General features: G+C 34.3%; 1 long non-coding RNA gene across 1 annotated transcript in view; it reads right to left on the bottom strand.

Annotated features, from left to right (window-relative positions):
• LOC105473005 (uncharacterized) overlaps window positions 1-15,538 on the bottom strand; it is a 32,398-nt gene extending 16,860 nt beyond the window's left edge. Inside the window, exons 1-3 of the long non-coding RNA XR_011624317.1 lie at window positions 15,366-15,538; window positions 12,071-12,108; window positions 11,073-11,176 (exon numbers count right to left, since the gene is read on the bottom strand). This is a non-coding gene — a long non-coding RNA (uncharacterized lncRNA). The remainder of the gene's footprint in view (window positions 1-11,072; window positions 11,177-12,070; window positions 12,109-15,365) is intronic.
• Between the last annotated feature and the right edge of the window lie 1,616 nt (window positions 15,539-17,154).

Below are 17,154 nucleotides of genomic sequence, written 5' to 3'. Positions count from 1 at the left end.
AAACACAGCTAGCACATAATGACTGGATCAAATTCACACATAACAATATTAACCTTAAATGTAAACATGCTAAATGCCCCAATTAAAAGGCACAGACTGGCAAATCTGATAGAGTGAAGACCCATCAGTGTGCTGTATTCAGGAGACACATCTCACGTGCATAGACACACATAAGCTCAAAATAAAGGTATGGAGGAAGATTTACCAAGCAACTGGAAAGCAAAAAAAAAGCAGAAGATTGAATCCTAGTCTCTGATAAAACAGACTTTGAACTAACAAAGATAAAAAAAAAAAAAAAAGACAAAGAAGGGCGTTACATAATGGTAAAGGGATAAATGTAACGAGAAGACCTAGCTATCTTAAATATATATGCACCCAATACAAGAGCACCCAGATTCACAAAGCAAGTTCTTAGAGACCTACAAAGGGACTTAGACTCACACACAATAATAGTGGGAGACTTTAACACCCCATTGTCAATATTAGACAGATCAACAAGACAGAAAATTAACAAGGATATTCAGGACTTGAACTCAGCTCAGGACCAAGCAAACCTAATGGACATCTACAGAACTCACTACCCCAATTCTACAGAATATACATTCTTCTCAGCACCACATCACACTTAATTCTAACACCAACCACATAATTGGAAGTAAAACACTCCTCAGTAAATGCAAAAGGATGGAAATAATAACAAACAGTTTCTCAGACCACAGTGCAATCAAATTAGAACTCACAATTAAGAAACTCACTCAAAACCACACAACTACATGGAAACTGAACCTGCTCCTGAATGACTACAGGGTAAATAATGAAATGAAGGCAGAAATAAGTAAGTTATTTGAAACCAATGAGAATAAAGACACAATGTACCATAATTTTGGAGACACAGCTGAAGCAGTGTCTAGAGGGGAATTTATAGCACTAAATGCCCACAGGAGAAAGCAGATAAGACCTAAAATTGGCACCCTAACATCACAATTAAAAGAACTAGAGAAGCAAGGGCAAACAAATTCAAAAGCCAGCAGAGGGCAAGAAATAACTAAGATCAGAGCAGAACTGAAGGAGATAGAGACATGAAAAACCCTTCAAAAAATCATTGCATCCAGGAGCTAGTTTTTTGAAAAGATTAACAAAATAGGTATACTACTAGCCAGACTAATAAAGAAGAAAAGAGAGAAGCAGCAAATATACACAATAAAACATGATAAAGGGGAGATCACCACTGATCCCTAGAAGAAAGAGAAAAATTCCCAGATACATACACCCTCCCAAGACTAAATCAGGAAGAAGTTGAATCCCTGAATAGAACAATAACAAGTTCTGAAATTGAGGAAGTAATTAATAGCTTACCAAAAAAAAAAAAAAAAAAAGCCCAGAACCAGATGGATTCACAGTCGAATTCTACCAGAGGTACAAAGAGGAGCTGGTACCATTCCTTCTGAAACTATTCCAAACAATAGAAAAAGAGGGACTTTTCCCTAACTCATTTTATGAGGCCAGCGTCATCCTGATACCAAAACCTGGCAGAGACACAACAAAAATAGAAAATTTCAAGCCAATATCCCTGATGAACATCAATGCAAAAATCTTCAATAAAATACTGGCAAACCGAATCCAGCAGCACATCAAAAAGCTTATCCACCACGATCAAGTCAGATTCATCCCTGGGATGGTTCAACCTATGCAAATCAATAAATGTAATCCATCACATAAACAGAACCAATGACAAAAACCACATGATTATCTCAATAGATGCAGAAAAGGCCTTCAATAAAATACAACACCGCTTCATGCAAAAACACTAAATAAACTAGGTATTGATGGAATGTATCTCAAAATAATAAGAGCTATCTATGACAAACCCACAGCCAATATCATACTGAATTGGCAAAAACTGGAAGCATTCCCTTGAAAAACCAGCACAAGACAAGGATGCCCTCTCTCACCATTACTATTCAACACAGTATTGGAAGTTCTGGCCAGGGCAATCAGGCAAAAGAAAGAAATGAAGTATTCAAATAGGAAGAGAGGAAGTCAAATTGTCTCTGTTTGCAGATGACATGATTGTATATTTAGAAAACCCCATCATCTCGGCCCAAAGACTCCTTAAGTTGACAGGCAACTTCAGCAAAGTTTCAGGATATAAAATCAATGTGCAAAAATCACATGCATTTTTTTACTCCAATAATAGACAGAGACCAAAACATGAGTGAACTCCCATTCACAATTACTACAAAGAGAATAAAATACCTAGGAATACAACTTACAAGTGATGTGAAGGGCCTACAAACCACTGCTCAAGGAAATAAGGACACAAACAAATGGAAAAACATTCCATGCTCATGGATAGGAAGAATCAATATCATAAAAATGGCCCATACTGCCCAAAGTAATTTATACATTCAATGCTATTTCCATCAGGCTACCATAGAATTTCTTCACAGAATTAGAAAAAACTACTTTAAATTTCATATGGAACCAAAAAAGCGCCTGTATACCCAAGACAGTCCTAAGCAAAAAGAACAAAGCTGGAGGCATCACACTACCTACTTCAAACTATACTACAAGTCTGCAGTAACCAAAACAGCATGGTACTTGTACCAAAACAGATATATAGACCAATGGAACAGAACAGAAGCCTCAGAAATAAAGCCATACATCTACAACCATCTGATCTTTGACAACCCTGACAAAAACAAACAATTGGGAAAGGATTCCCTATTTAATAAGTGGTGCTGGGAAAACTGGCTAGCCATACACAGAAAAATGAAACTGGACCCCTTCCTTACACCTTATACAAAAATTAACCCAAGATGGATTAAAGACTTAAATATAAGACCTAAAGCCATAAAAACCCTAGAAGAAAACCTAGGCAATACCTTTCAGGACATAGGCATTGGCAAAGATTTCATGACTAAAATATCAAAAGCAGTGGCAACAAAAGCCAAAATTGACAAATGGGATTTAATTAAACTAAAGAGCTTCTGCACACCAAAAGAAACTATCATCAGAGTGAGAAGGCAACCTACAGAACGGGAGAAAATTTTTGCAGTCTATCGATCTGACAAAGGGCTAATATCCAGAATCTACAAGGAACTTAAACAAATTTATAAGAAAAAAAAAAACATCAAAAAGTGGGTGAAGGATATGAACAGATACTTTTCAAAAGAAGACATTTATGGAGCCAACAAACATATGAAAAAAAAGTTCATCATCAATGGTCATTAGAGAAATACAAATCAAAACCATAGTGAGATACGATCTCACACCAGTTAGTATGGCGATCATTAAAAAGTCAGGAAACAACAGATACTGGAGAGGATGTGGAGAAACAGGAACGCTTTTACACTGTTGGTAGGTGTGTAAATTAGTTCAACCATTGTGCAAGACAGTGTGGCAATTCCTCAAGAATCTAGAACCAGAAACACCATTTGACCCAACAATCCCATTACTGGTTATATAACCAAAGGATTATAAATCATTTTCTGCTATAAAGACACATGCACACATATGTTTATTGCGGCACTATTCACAATGGCAAAGACTTGGAACCAACCCAAATGCCCATCAATGTTAGATTGGATAAAGAAAATGTGACACATATACACCATGGAATACTATGCAGCCATAAAAAAGGATGAGTTCATGTCCTTTGCAGGGACATGAATGAAGCTGGAAACCATCATTCTCAGCAAACTAACACAGAAACAGAAAACAAGCACCTCACATTCTCACTCATAAGTGGGAGTTGAACAGTGAGAACACATGGACACAGGGAAGGGAAGAACACACACCAGGGCCTGTCAAGGGGTGAGGGACCAGGGGCAGGATGGCATTAGGAGAAACACCTAATGTAGATGACGGGTTGATGGATGCAGCAAACCACCATGGCACATGTATACCTATGTAACAAACCTGCACGTTCTGCACATGTATCCCAGAACTTAACGTATAATAAAAATAAAGGGGAAAAAAAAAACATTTGGAAGTGGAAACACTATATACAAAGTGAAAGTACCTAAGTGGCAACAGATTTGCCTTTTCTAAGAAGAATTTGGAAAAAAAACACAAAAATTTGTTGTAACATAAAAGGAACAATCACTAACCAAATGAAGTGAGTGAAAGAATTTACAAGCAAGCCATTTAGAATTTTAGAGTTGCCGCATATTTTAGGTGAGGGATTAATAGACAGTATTTGGAACTCCAAAAATGTCTCTGTTCAAATTGAAAAATGGAAACTAAACCAAGATGTTAGTTTGGGAAGCAGCTGCAGCGCATTTTAGGAGCATACATGGGCATTCCTTCAATGCTGTCACTAAGATACCAAATTTAGCACAAAACAATACAACTTTGAAAAATCAAAGAACTTGGGCTTAGAAATTCACTTTTAGCAAGAATGTACAATTTGCGATAGGCTTGCTGTAATAAGTTCATATGATCTAGCTCAGATAAATTGTTTCCTTTAGCCCTTTGCAGTAAAAAGTGTTTTTTCTGTGTACTCTCTCTTTAAAACCTGTTAATATTAAAATTCCATCTTATCTAATTTATAAAAATATTTAATCAAATAAGATTTTGAATATTATTTATATTCCTCAAACAGTTTCTAGGAATCATCTCCTAAGTTTCTGAATTCCAACCAAGTAGTACTGTGCCTGCCATTCAGTAGTCAATATATTGTTATATTAACTATATTAATATAACATTATTACTATTAACTACATTAACTATATTAGTTAATATTAAATATTTATAATGTGATAAATGTTTAATTTTCTAAAGAATGAAGTCATTCAACTTTAAAATTTTTATCTTTCAAAATCTTGATGGAAAAATAGTCCATGAATCAAATTTATTAGCTTATATGAAAAAAGTCCATATCTTTACTCCCACCTCTTATTTGTTACTATTACCTTTTGGGTATTTTTGGAGTTTGGTGTTCATGCTTGAAACAACTATTTTATTGTAGTAATAAATGAAAATTGTCTCATATGCTCCCAAGAAAAAGCATCATTAGGATGCAAAAATAAAAAATGGAAATATTTTTAAAGAGAAATATTCCCTTTAGGAGATTATGTTTTTCCATTCAAATTTTCTTTTCCAGGTCTTATCTCATTCTCTCCATGCAATCTCTCATGGGACACTTAAAAAAAACAGTTTTTCCAAAAGTTGAATTAAATGAGGTTCCTTTTTATATGAATATTCCTATAATAGGTTTATCTCATACTTTCAGACATATCCCAATATAAAAAAATAAAGAAATTAGTTTTATGGGCCAGGCACAATGGCTTATACCTGTAATACCAGAACTTTGGGAGGCCAAGGAGGGAGGATTGCTTGTGTCCAAGAGATCAAGACCAGCCTGGGCAGCATAGTGAGACCCCCATCTCTACAAAATAATTAAAAAATAGCCAGATCTGATGGTGCATGCCTGTAGTCCCAGCTATTTGAGAGGCTGACCTAGGAGAATCACTTAAGCCCAACCAATCAAGGCTGCAGTGAGCCATGATCATGCCACTATACTCAGCCTGAGCAACAGAATGGAATGAGATCCTGTCTCAAATAAATAAATTAGTTTCATGAACTTATTTTATTTATTGAATATTGAATAATTATGGTCACCCTCCATGCATCTTCATGTTGTATTCACAGATTACAAATTGCTTTCTTCAGATTGTATAAAGCAGAATTGGCCAGCGTTCAAGCTCTTTGATTAAACAAAATGTAAAGGAATATAACATCCCCCTAAAAGAGCAGATGCGGTGTGGTGGAGCCTTCCCACAGTGTCTGACACTGCAGGATTACCACTGTCATACCCACACTCCAATTGCTCCCTTGTCAGCCCTTCAAATATTTCAGCACTTTTTCTTTCCTTTAATTATTCATTTAAACAATGAAATAGGGAGGGAACTTCACCCTGTTGGTTAATAGCCTTTGATTATAGAGTGAGAATGGAGAACCTTACTGGGAATTCTAAGTTCAACTGCACACTGAAAAGTTTATAAGTAAAGTTTCCTATTAACTAACCAGAAGCATTTAAAAATCACCATGTCACATTCATAATTTAGTCCAGAAATTTAGAGCTACAGCTGGGGGACGCTATACCTGAGAATACAAACAAAACACTTCATTAGACACTCACTGTATGTGTACACAAGAACAAAGGGAACACTTGTATATAAAACATAAAATTCTGCTACTATCATATCTTGAAAGGATAAATGTCCTTAATCACATCTAACAACTATTCTTCAATGAAATGTGCCCTATTGTTACATTTGAATTGCAGAGTATTTTGGTGTTATGTTGGTGATGTTAGTGTTGAACTTTGTTTATTTTGCTAGAGCACTAGCAATCTAGAAACAAATATAACACATCATGGATTTTCTGACTAAAGAGAGGTTAGGAATGAATTCAGAGAATTTTCAACTGGCTGAACCTGGTGGCTCAGGCCTTTAGTCACAGATACTTGGGAGGCTGAGGCTGGAGGATCTCTTGAGGTCAGGAGTTTGAGGCTGCAGTGAGCTATGACCATGCCACTGCACTCCAGCCTAGAAGACAGAGTGAAACCCTGTCTCCAAAAAAGAAAAAAGAAAGAATTTCAAACAAGTTTTGTTTATGCAATATAAAATTTATTTCACCATACACAGCGGTCTCCTCTTATCTGTGGTTTCACATTCCATGGAAAGTCCAGGGTATCCATGTTGTAGATGCTACCTGCTCAATAGTAGCCACCCCCTTAGTAGGTGATTGTTGAATTGTATTGTAGTGTTTATGTTCAAGCAACCTTTATTTTACTTAATAATGGCCCCAAAGTGCAAAAGTCATAATGCTGGCAATTTGGATTCACCAAAGAGATGCATAAAAGTGTTTCCTTTAAGTGATAAGGTGAAAACTATCTTAATAAGGAAAGAAAAATAACCATATACTGAGGTTGCTAAGATATACAGTAAGAATCTTATATCTGTGAATTTACGAAGAGTAGATTGTTATAATTATTCTACTCTCTTACTGTGCCCAATTTTATAAGTTAAACTTTATCATAGGTATGTTTTATTAAAAAAGAAAACAGAGTGTATAAAGGATTCAATATTATCCACAGTTTCAGGCACCCACTGAAGATCTTGAAATGTATCCCCCATGGACTGGGCACAGTGGCTCATGCATGTAATCCCAGCACTTTGGGAGGCCGAGGCTGGTGGATCCCCTGAGATCAGGAGTTTGAGACCAGCCTGGCCAACATGTTGAAACCCTGCCTCTACTAAAAGTACAAAACTAGCTGGGTGTGGTGGCGGGCTCCTGTAGTCCCAGCTACTCGGGAGGCTGAGACAGGAGAATCACTTGAACCAGTGAGGCAGAAGCTGCAATGAGCTGAGATCACGCCACTGCACTCTAGCCTGGGTGACAGAACAAGAATCTGTCTCAAAACAACAACAACAAAGAAAAATATTTCCCCCGTGGATAAGAGGACACTACTGTATACTATATACAATATAATGCTCAATATTTTTATGGATAAGAACAGCATTAATATAAAGTACTCATTCCAAAGCATTGCAACTCAAAATGTTGAACTCATAAAATTTTAAGACATACTAATGTTAGCCAAATATTGAAATTAAGCTATACTATATGATTTAAATAAATATTATACATCTGTATATATAAAAATATGAAATGTATTCCTAAATAGGTTAAGATTTTTTGATAAAACATTAAAAATAAAACAAAATTCTCCTTCTCCAAGAATTTAGAACTGGCTACCAAACTGCCTTTTGTAATATCTGGAAATAATTGCACATATATGTGTATATATAAATAACACTACATTTCTGTATTTTCACCTTATTGCAATAATTTTACTACAAGCAAACTGTATTCTTAGAAAGCAGATTTTTTTATTATGCAATACGCGTCCTTTGGACAAGTTCAACTTTCATTCAAGGTGAAGTCTAACCAGCTATTTCTGATGACTTTCCTGTTACTCTTAATCTCATAGTAATCACTCCCCTCTACGCTTCTCTGCTTTTTTCACATTGTTACGTAATTCCACCTGTGAATTCATGTCCCCTTTTGTTTCCACACCTGTTTATATGGCACCTAGTAGGTGTTCAATATATGTTTTTGAATCGTATTTAATGATTTATTTTATTTCCAGAGACCTTGGACATTTGACTTGATGACATGACTTCCAAATATCTATTTTACCCATTCGTTCTTTTAAATTATTCACTGTTAATCTTATGCTTAGAAGTCTTTCAATCTACAGTTTTATTCATGCTGAATCATGCCACCAGAATAATCATTATAAAGCAATACTGTCATCGTGCCATGCTTTTACACTGAAAACCATCCACGTGACCTACTGCCTACAGGATACATTAATTTATTCAGTCAGAAAACATTTATAGAGTGTTTTTATGTGCCAAGATATTGTTCAAACATTCAAGTCCCTCTGAATTTGGCTATAATCAACATTTTCAACAAAATCTCCAAACGTGGACCTTCTTGGATCTGACAGTCTAGCTAATTTTATTTTATTGTCTGCTTTATGCATATCTGTGCCTTCCCACTTCACAAATTCTGCACATTAAGACTGCTCTTTTCTTCAATGACTAACCTAATTTTAAGACATAATTAAATTTATCCTTTTATGAAAATTTTACAAGCCATTTCAGATATGAATAATTTGTTTTCTATTGTACTCAACTGTCTTTTAATTGTAAGCTGCCTTCCAATAGATTTAATTTTACTGTATTGATTTTATTATAGAAGTCAGAATAGACAATTAAAAATGAGGGCTTTAGAATTGGTTGTATTTAAGTTTAAATTACCAGTAAGATAAATGCTAGTCATATGATTTTGGTTAAATTAATGTCTGAATTAGTTTCCTACTTCTAAGGTAAAATTAGTAATAACTAGTTCCTAGATAGATTTAATGAGTTAGCATTGGTATTTATTAATGATAACTTTTCTACAGTTTTACAAATTTTGTATTTATGTTTATCAATTAGTTTGCAAGGCCTTGAGAACAAAAGGGTATATCATATTTTATTATATATACTATTATAAAAAGCAGAATCATGGAAAATATTTCTGTCATAATGGATTATTTAACTATTTAATTTTCCTATAACACACTTCTGGGAAAACAATAAACCATGGATACAACAATATGACAGAAAGATAGTACCTGATCAGTGCATAATATGTTAAATTTTATATGTGTTTATGTATGTGTGTATTTTTGTATATATATATTTATGTTTATAGGTATACAAATGTACATGTATACTAGTATATGTAGATATGTACATACACAGATATGGATATAAATGTTTGTAGATATGTATATAAATACACATACGAACAGTGTTCATACAAAATACCCATATATACATATTTCTACACTCACATACAGACATAATTCAGAAAAGAAACTATTTGGCCATTCCTGATATGACTAATTTGTTTTCTGTTGTACTCAACTGTCTTTTAATTGTAAGCTGCCTTCCAATAGATTTAATTTTGTTGTATTGATTTTACTATGGAAGACAGAATTATATAATTAAAAATGAGGGCTTTAGAATTGGTCCTATTTGAGTTCAAATTATCAGTAAGATAAATGCTAGTCATGTGATCATGGTTAAATTAATTTTTGAATTAGTTTATTACCTCTAAAGTGAAATTAGTAGTAACTAGTTTCCAGATGGTAAGAATTCACTCAAACATTTGTAGATATGTACATAAACATACAAATGAACAGTGTTCATATAAAATATCCATATATATACACTGTTTGAACAAATTAGTCCTATCTGGAATTGCTAAAATAGTTTCTTACCTGATTTCATTATGTTTGCATGTGAGTGTGTGTGTGTAAAAAGTGTATATATGGGTATATGTGTCTATGTGTGCATGTACATATCTATTTTACAAATATTTTTAGAGAGCACAGTTCTGTTGGAAATGCAACTGGAGGTAACAGTGCACTTTGTCAGTGTACTGTTTAACTTTCATTAAAATGTCTGTCAACATTTTAAAGATTTCCAGACTTCAATTTGAAGAGGACCCAAAATGGGTATTTTGAACTGATCAGGTTCAATTATATTGAAGAAAGATCACTAAGTCAGTAAAATATATAAGAATCTTTCAAATATTATACTAATTGAAAAAATTATTTCTCTAAAGGTTTTCTTTTAAAGAACATTTCTTGATTTAGGGAGAATTTTAAGCTTAAGCTTACATTGCATTATTGATCAACTGGATGAAAGGAGCAACTTCCATTTTTCCATTTTTTATTTCTTCTATTAAAACCCAAGCACACAGTTCTATGGCATTGCCCTTCATTTGTTCTTCCCAGTTGCAACGCATGGCTAAGCTCTCAAGGGAATGTTCTTGCTATTTATTATTGATTTTATAGCTCAAAAATGTGAGTGGGCAGTGAATGGCTGGATTGCAGATTAGGAAATAACCACTTAGAAGAAGAAGCCAGCTGGACACTTGTGATAAATTGCTATTTTCTGTCTGAATTTTATACCTAGTTATAGGTAGTTTACAGAATTAAGCTCCATATGGACAAAATGCTACTGAGGGGACTACAACATAACCTGTGCGTGGTTACAGATGCTTTTCTCATTCTTTTGGGACACATTGTAGGAGAAATATGTCATAATCAGGGATTTAGAAATAATGAAAGATTTGGCTTTCATCTGTTTTTCATGGATTTACCAGAGCTGAGATAAAGAAAACAAACATACACAAATGTTAGCTCTGATAGCTTTAAAACAGACTAAACAAATGCTCCCTGAATGCAATTAGACACACACACAGACATACACACAAACTCTGGCACCACTTTCACCAGCAGCACTGCAATTCCCAGCATAGAAAAGTTTCAATACTTTTAAGTAATGTTGAAATAAATTATCTGCTATAAAAGAAAAGAATCTTAATAAATTACCCAATTGTTTTTCTTGACTTGATAATATTGCATTAGTCAGCTCAAACTGCTCTATAACAGAATACCATAGACTAAGTGTCATAAACAACAAACATTTATTTCTCACAGTTCTAGAGGCTGGGAAGTCCAAGATCAAATTTCTGCGAGCTCTAGTGTCTGTCTGGTAAGGGTACTCTTTCTCGTTTGCACATGTTCATCTCTTCATTGTGTCTTCACATGGCAGAGAGTAGAGACAGAGGAAAAGAAAGAGAAAGATAGCATAAGTGTGTCTCTTTTTATGAGGGCACTAATTCCATTTATTAGGGCTCCACCTTCATGACTTAATCCTCTCCCAAAGGCCCCACCTATTAATACTATAACACTGGAAGTTAGGGTTTCAGCGTATGAGTTTGGGGGTAGGTTTGGGAGGACCTACACATTCAGTCCAGTACAATCATCTAATCTAAACATAAGAAATGCACATTTTCCAATGAGCTTTCCAATTTATAATGATTTTAAATTATAGATTAGCATTCTTTAAAATTAATATGAAGAATGTATCAGCCATGGCTCGACCAGGAAACAGAAACAAGGTATTTGGAACTGATATAAAATTTAATGCAGCAAATTTTATATATATCTGATGACAGAACTGAATAGCCACATAGAGGAGAGGAAGCAATGCTGAGATTTTAAAAAGACATAAGGTCACCATTACTCACAGGCTACAGAGACAACAGGGAGTGGGTAATATTATGGAGCCTGGAACCAGCCAAGGATTTCCAAGATACTGGGGCCAACATGTACCTTTCAAGCAGGGTCTGGACCCGTGGAAGTGGTACCGCTATTGCTAGAAGTGCTGCCTAAAGCAAAGAGGAAGAGGAAAAGCAAACCAACTTCTCCTCCAGTGCCAACAAGTACCTCCCATTAGCTAAATCCATCTAGAAGCCAACTGACATGGAAGAAACACCTCCTGCTGGATCAATACCCTTGTGATTTTCCTTTATGGGAAAAAATGAGGAATTGATCTCCTGAGGGTGAACCAGCCCAGCAACAGCACAGATATTTATCATTTGTATATTATAACTTGTCAAGCTTCAAATTATTTAAAATGTAATAGATTACCTTGAAATTCCAGATGCATGTAGAATTTCATTGTCAAACTATAAAAAATATAAACAAAAAAATTGAAGTTAAAGAAAAATTGTTTGCACCTCTGAAAATTTAGATGCTTCTTACGCAATGCCAACAAAAAGTCCATTTTTATTGTAGTTTATCAGGCAAAGATAATAACTACACTGAATTGTCTAAACAAATATAACAATTAAATAGTTCATATATACTCATCAATATTCTTAATGTTTATATGATCAACTTTTCCTAAAATCAACATCATCAAATTTAGATAAACAATAGTGTATTTTATAAAATTTAATAATTTTATGAATTACATATCAATATACTCAATTTGGAGACAGAAAAGCCAGCTCTGTTTACCTGTTTTTTAAGTTTTTATTATCATTTATTTAAGAAATAATTGACTAGTCACGTCAAGGGCAGACTTTAGATTTAACTTTTCTAAACTTTTCACAGTATGTGTTGCTCTAGCTATAAGTTAAAAGGGCAAAAATATGATCAAATCTTTTAAAATAAATTGAAAAGGGTATTTTCTGTGATACACTCTAATTAAAAATTACATTTAAACCTATGGGAATGGGATCAATAAAAATAAGCTTGTGGCATTTTTCTCAATTTATTTCCTTTATTCCCTGGTGTTTCACCAGAGGCCTATTTCTTTAGGAAATTATTTACTTTAAAATAGTCTCATAAGCTTCAAGAAGAATATTTTTAGTAGAAACTAAATTTTTACATAGGTCTGGTGCAGTCATCTCCACTACATAACAAACTGTCATTACTATATGATGGTACAGAAAATCGCAAACAATAACAGATCATAACCACATCACAGGCTATCATGATCTAGAGCTTAAATCAGTTCTATTGCATTTCTTTCTGACTGCCACCACGTTAACCGTGAAGATCCTGAATTTCTGATCCATCTTGGATTACCCTAAAATACAAAAAAAAAAAAAAAAAAAAATACTGTAGACAACTATGACAAACTGAATAAAACCAAGAAACACAAACATTTCTAAAATGATAAAACAAAACATAATGACCATAGGCAATGCCATTGTAAACCTGGCTCTTAACTAGACCTCCGGGTAAAGATATTAGCAGAAATGTGATGGAGAGCACTTATCTACAAAACGCTTTTAGCAGGATACATGTGATTTTTTTTTTTTTTTTTTTTTTAGATTACTAATTTTTAAAAACCTGAGATTTGTGGGTTTATTGGGGAATGACAGGCTTTGGCAATGTTGAAGAAAAAGGACATTCTGGGAGCTCTGTTAATGGTGTGGGACTTCTTTTGGACTTCTTCAAAGAAAGAAGCATTTTCCTGTGTCTTGTGATTGCTCCTGAGTCTAATTTGACCCTTTGTGTTATCTCATTGTCCTTTCAAATTCTAAAGTCTCTTCATTAATTAATGAACATAAGGTTGGGAGATGAGAAAGATGCAAATGGAAAAATTGCCAACATTAAAACTACCTCCACAACACCTCAATAAAGCATTAGTCAATACCCTCTGAATGACTGACCCTACCTTTGCCCTACTGAAAATCATTTCCAGAATATTCTGAGTTTTGGGGAAAAACAAACATCCTGCACTATTCCCAAAACGAGATAAAAAAATTCTGACACCAAATCTTGAATTACTCTCATGTTTGCAACATTGGAATTAGAATTCTAGGGTATATGGGATCCAGACCTTAAAGCTTCTCTCCATTAAATGATAATTACCAACCCTGGAATAAGACCTCCTGCAAAACAGAAATTTGGCAAATCTTGAGTTTCTCATCTACACATCTTTAAAACACCCCTTAATGTCAGGAAAATGTATTCAGAATTACATATTTATAATTATTTAGAAATATTTTAAGATGTTTCCATTTTAGAAGAAAGAACAGATTTACAGTAATCTATCATCTATTCATCATTCCCAATATATAAAAATTAAACAGAAATTAAATATCTAAATATCAGTAAACTGGGAATATTCTGTTCTCCAAAGGGTCTATAATATTTTTAAAAGATTAATCAAAATGGCATTAGTCAAAGTAACTACAATGTTTTCATATAAAAGAATATAATAGGAAATGAAAACCTCCAAATTAGATATTAATATTTATTTCTCTTAAGTAGAAGAAATTGTAAATGGAAAGATGTTGCATGTAAGATGACTAGTTTAATGAATCAAAACAGATGAGGCTAATGGAGGAGGAGAAAGAGGAAGAAGCAATGAATAAACAAGTGATAAATACCTTGGTTTTTTCATGTTATTTTTGTTGTTCTTTAGTCAGAATGATTTTTAAATTAACAAATACAACACACATATTCACATAAAATAAACAGAAAACTAAGCTTCCTCTATAATATTGACATGATAAAAGGGGGCACAATAACCTTCAATCCATAATGATAACCCATAATAAATGAGAACATACATTATAATCACACAGTCTTAAATACATCTATGTGCATACACATAGCCCATGCCAATTTTTAAAACGTTCCCTCCCAAATTTTTATATCCAGATACATATATATTCTATGCTGAGAGACACATAAAAAGTGATAACTAAATGTGTAATTCTAGGTTAATCAATAACACCCATTCACAAATACATATTACAATTAGTTTTTCATTTGTGTCGGCTATAATTAGAGAAACACAATCAATACGTGCTCATATTTATGTGCATATGTGCCATCTATTTCTACCCCCACATGTATAAACACTTTCAGAAGATCAAAGTGATGGTTTAGTTGCACAATGCATGAGTTCGTGGTTGTAAGAAAGAGTAACTTGTTTAATAGATATACTGGAGTATCTCTTATAATTAAAGCTAGGCAACCACACTTCAGTGAAATAGGAACCTGACCAGGCATGGGTAAGTTGGCATCACAACTTGTAGCTTTTTTCCTCTTGAACATCTACTATTGATGTGATGTAGCCACCAATACAATACCATAATTCTCTGTTGCAATTTTCAAGTGACAAAATTTGAACAGCCCGACTTAAGTCAGGTGCCTATTTTCATGTACACATTCATTCAAAAGTTGTTGAGCCTCTACTATACACAATGTAGTGTGGACCACGTTCTCCAATTACTAGCACCAAGAGAGAACTCCCACTGTATGGAGAATAGCAAAGATTATGACTACACCAACCTCCAGAAATAGGACTCCAAACACTTTTGCCCACTGCACCTTGGGCTGTAGTTTTACCAGTTGCCTAAGTCCGATGAGACAGAACACTCACCCACAACAAGTTACATAAAATAGATTTATTACTTACAGATAGGCAGCAAGCAACAAAAGCAGCCTAGGATCCACTGTGATCCAGTCCCTCAAGGCTCAAGAAAGCTGCCTGGGGCAGATGGAGGAAGGCTGAACCTTGGGTGTTCCACTTGTATTGTGGCTGAGGGACCCCAGAAGTTGTCCCAACACAAGTTATATACCTCAGGGCAATATAACTCACTGGGCAAAGATTTGAAGGACATCCTGCTTGCAGGGGAAGAGGGAACAAAGCCCAGTTTGTCTCAGACAGTTCCTCCCTAGCTCAAGATGTTACATTTTCTGGTTGGGACAAGAACAAGACCCAGACTGTTTCAGGCAGTTTTTGCCTATGTCTCAGGATGAATGTAGTCCCAGCACATTCTACAGTTTCTCCAAGAACTACACGCAGGAAAGTGGGAGTGAATTGGGTCAGTCCAAAGCCATCCAGAGATCTGTCCTGCAGATTAAGTTTTGGATATACTGAGGTTCAACACAGCAGACATGTCATGACTATGAACGTGGGTAAGCAGAACTGCACAGCAGAAACATGGTTATCTAGAGCCTACAATTGGGGAGCAGAAAAGAGAGAATCTGCTGATTGGAAAGCAGAAATAAGAGGCACTGCTGATAACCTAATAGTCTTTACTAAAAACCTGTACCTGGTAGTTAGCTATGGTTAGTTCGCTGGACAAAGGAAAATAATTTGAAAAGACAAATGAATGTATTGCCTGCATAACTATCCTAAGAAACCAATTCCTGGTTAGATATTGAAACTCAATGTCTTTGTATTCTTTAATGTACCTGTTACTTGCTATTGGTAAGTAAATACAAGGTCAGTGAATTCAAATACATCTTCCTGAACAATTTAAAGTTGGAAAGAAAGATGTCTCTAGAACAGAATTTTCTTTTTTAGCCTAGCACAATGAGTTTACAAAATGTCAGTATCCTATTTCATGTTCCTATCTGTTGTGAAATTTCACTAATAAAATATACCTCTGAAAAAGTAACTATAAATTGTCTTTAATACTGTGTAATATAAACTTACTTCTCTGGTCACTCATATTGGTAGTTTCAAGTCAAGGAAAAATTGGATTATTACATGTATTCATAAAACACAATTTACTAATGTTCTAAAACTGTTGTGCAAAGTTTTATTGGGAAAATAGCCTGCCACATATTTTACCTTATTTTCACTCCATAATAGTGGGATCCTAATATAATTAATGGGATATTGTATCTTTACTAAAGAGACTTAAGCCAATTATTAATACAAATGGCACGCAATTTTAAGACTTCTCTCTATCTCCCTTTGGCCCAACAGCATTGCATTAGCAGAATTAGAAATAAAACAATTTGACTTTTCCAATTGAATAAATCTAAGGCACTATGAGCTATGCATAATAAAGTAACATTTTGAGGTCACTGTCAGTGCACATAAAAATCAAACCGTGACTCATTTTTTTCTCTAGAAAGAACATTTGAAACATAGTAATCATAAGAGTGTGGCATCTGAAATACTAAAAGGAGTATGAGAAAAATTTAAAAACATACAATTCAAATTAATAATTTTAGAAAGCTTATAACATTGATAGAAAAAAAATTACAGCATTTTACCTTCCTAAAGGAAGACAAAAGAGACATATTGCCAAGTGGAAAATAGGAAATCATCAAAAACTATACAGAAAGTAACTTTATGAATTAATTTATTTTATAAATAATAATTACATGCTTCCAGGTGGGTCAGAAAAATATGGGCAGTCTAACCTCACAATAACGGCAGCACAGCCAAGAGGCCACTAGAGTTCAAT

The sequence above is a fragment of the Macaca nemestrina genome, chromosome 6 (genome assembly GCF_043159975.1).
Source record: "Macaca nemestrina isolate mMacNem1 chromosome 6, mMacNem.hap1, whole genome shotgun sequence".
Classification (NCBI taxonomy): Eukaryota; Metazoa; Chordata; class Mammalia; order Primates; family Cercopithecidae; genus Macaca; species Macaca nemestrina.
Note: the sequence above shows the minus strand (reverse complement) of the source record. Positions and strands in the feature narration are given on the sequence as shown.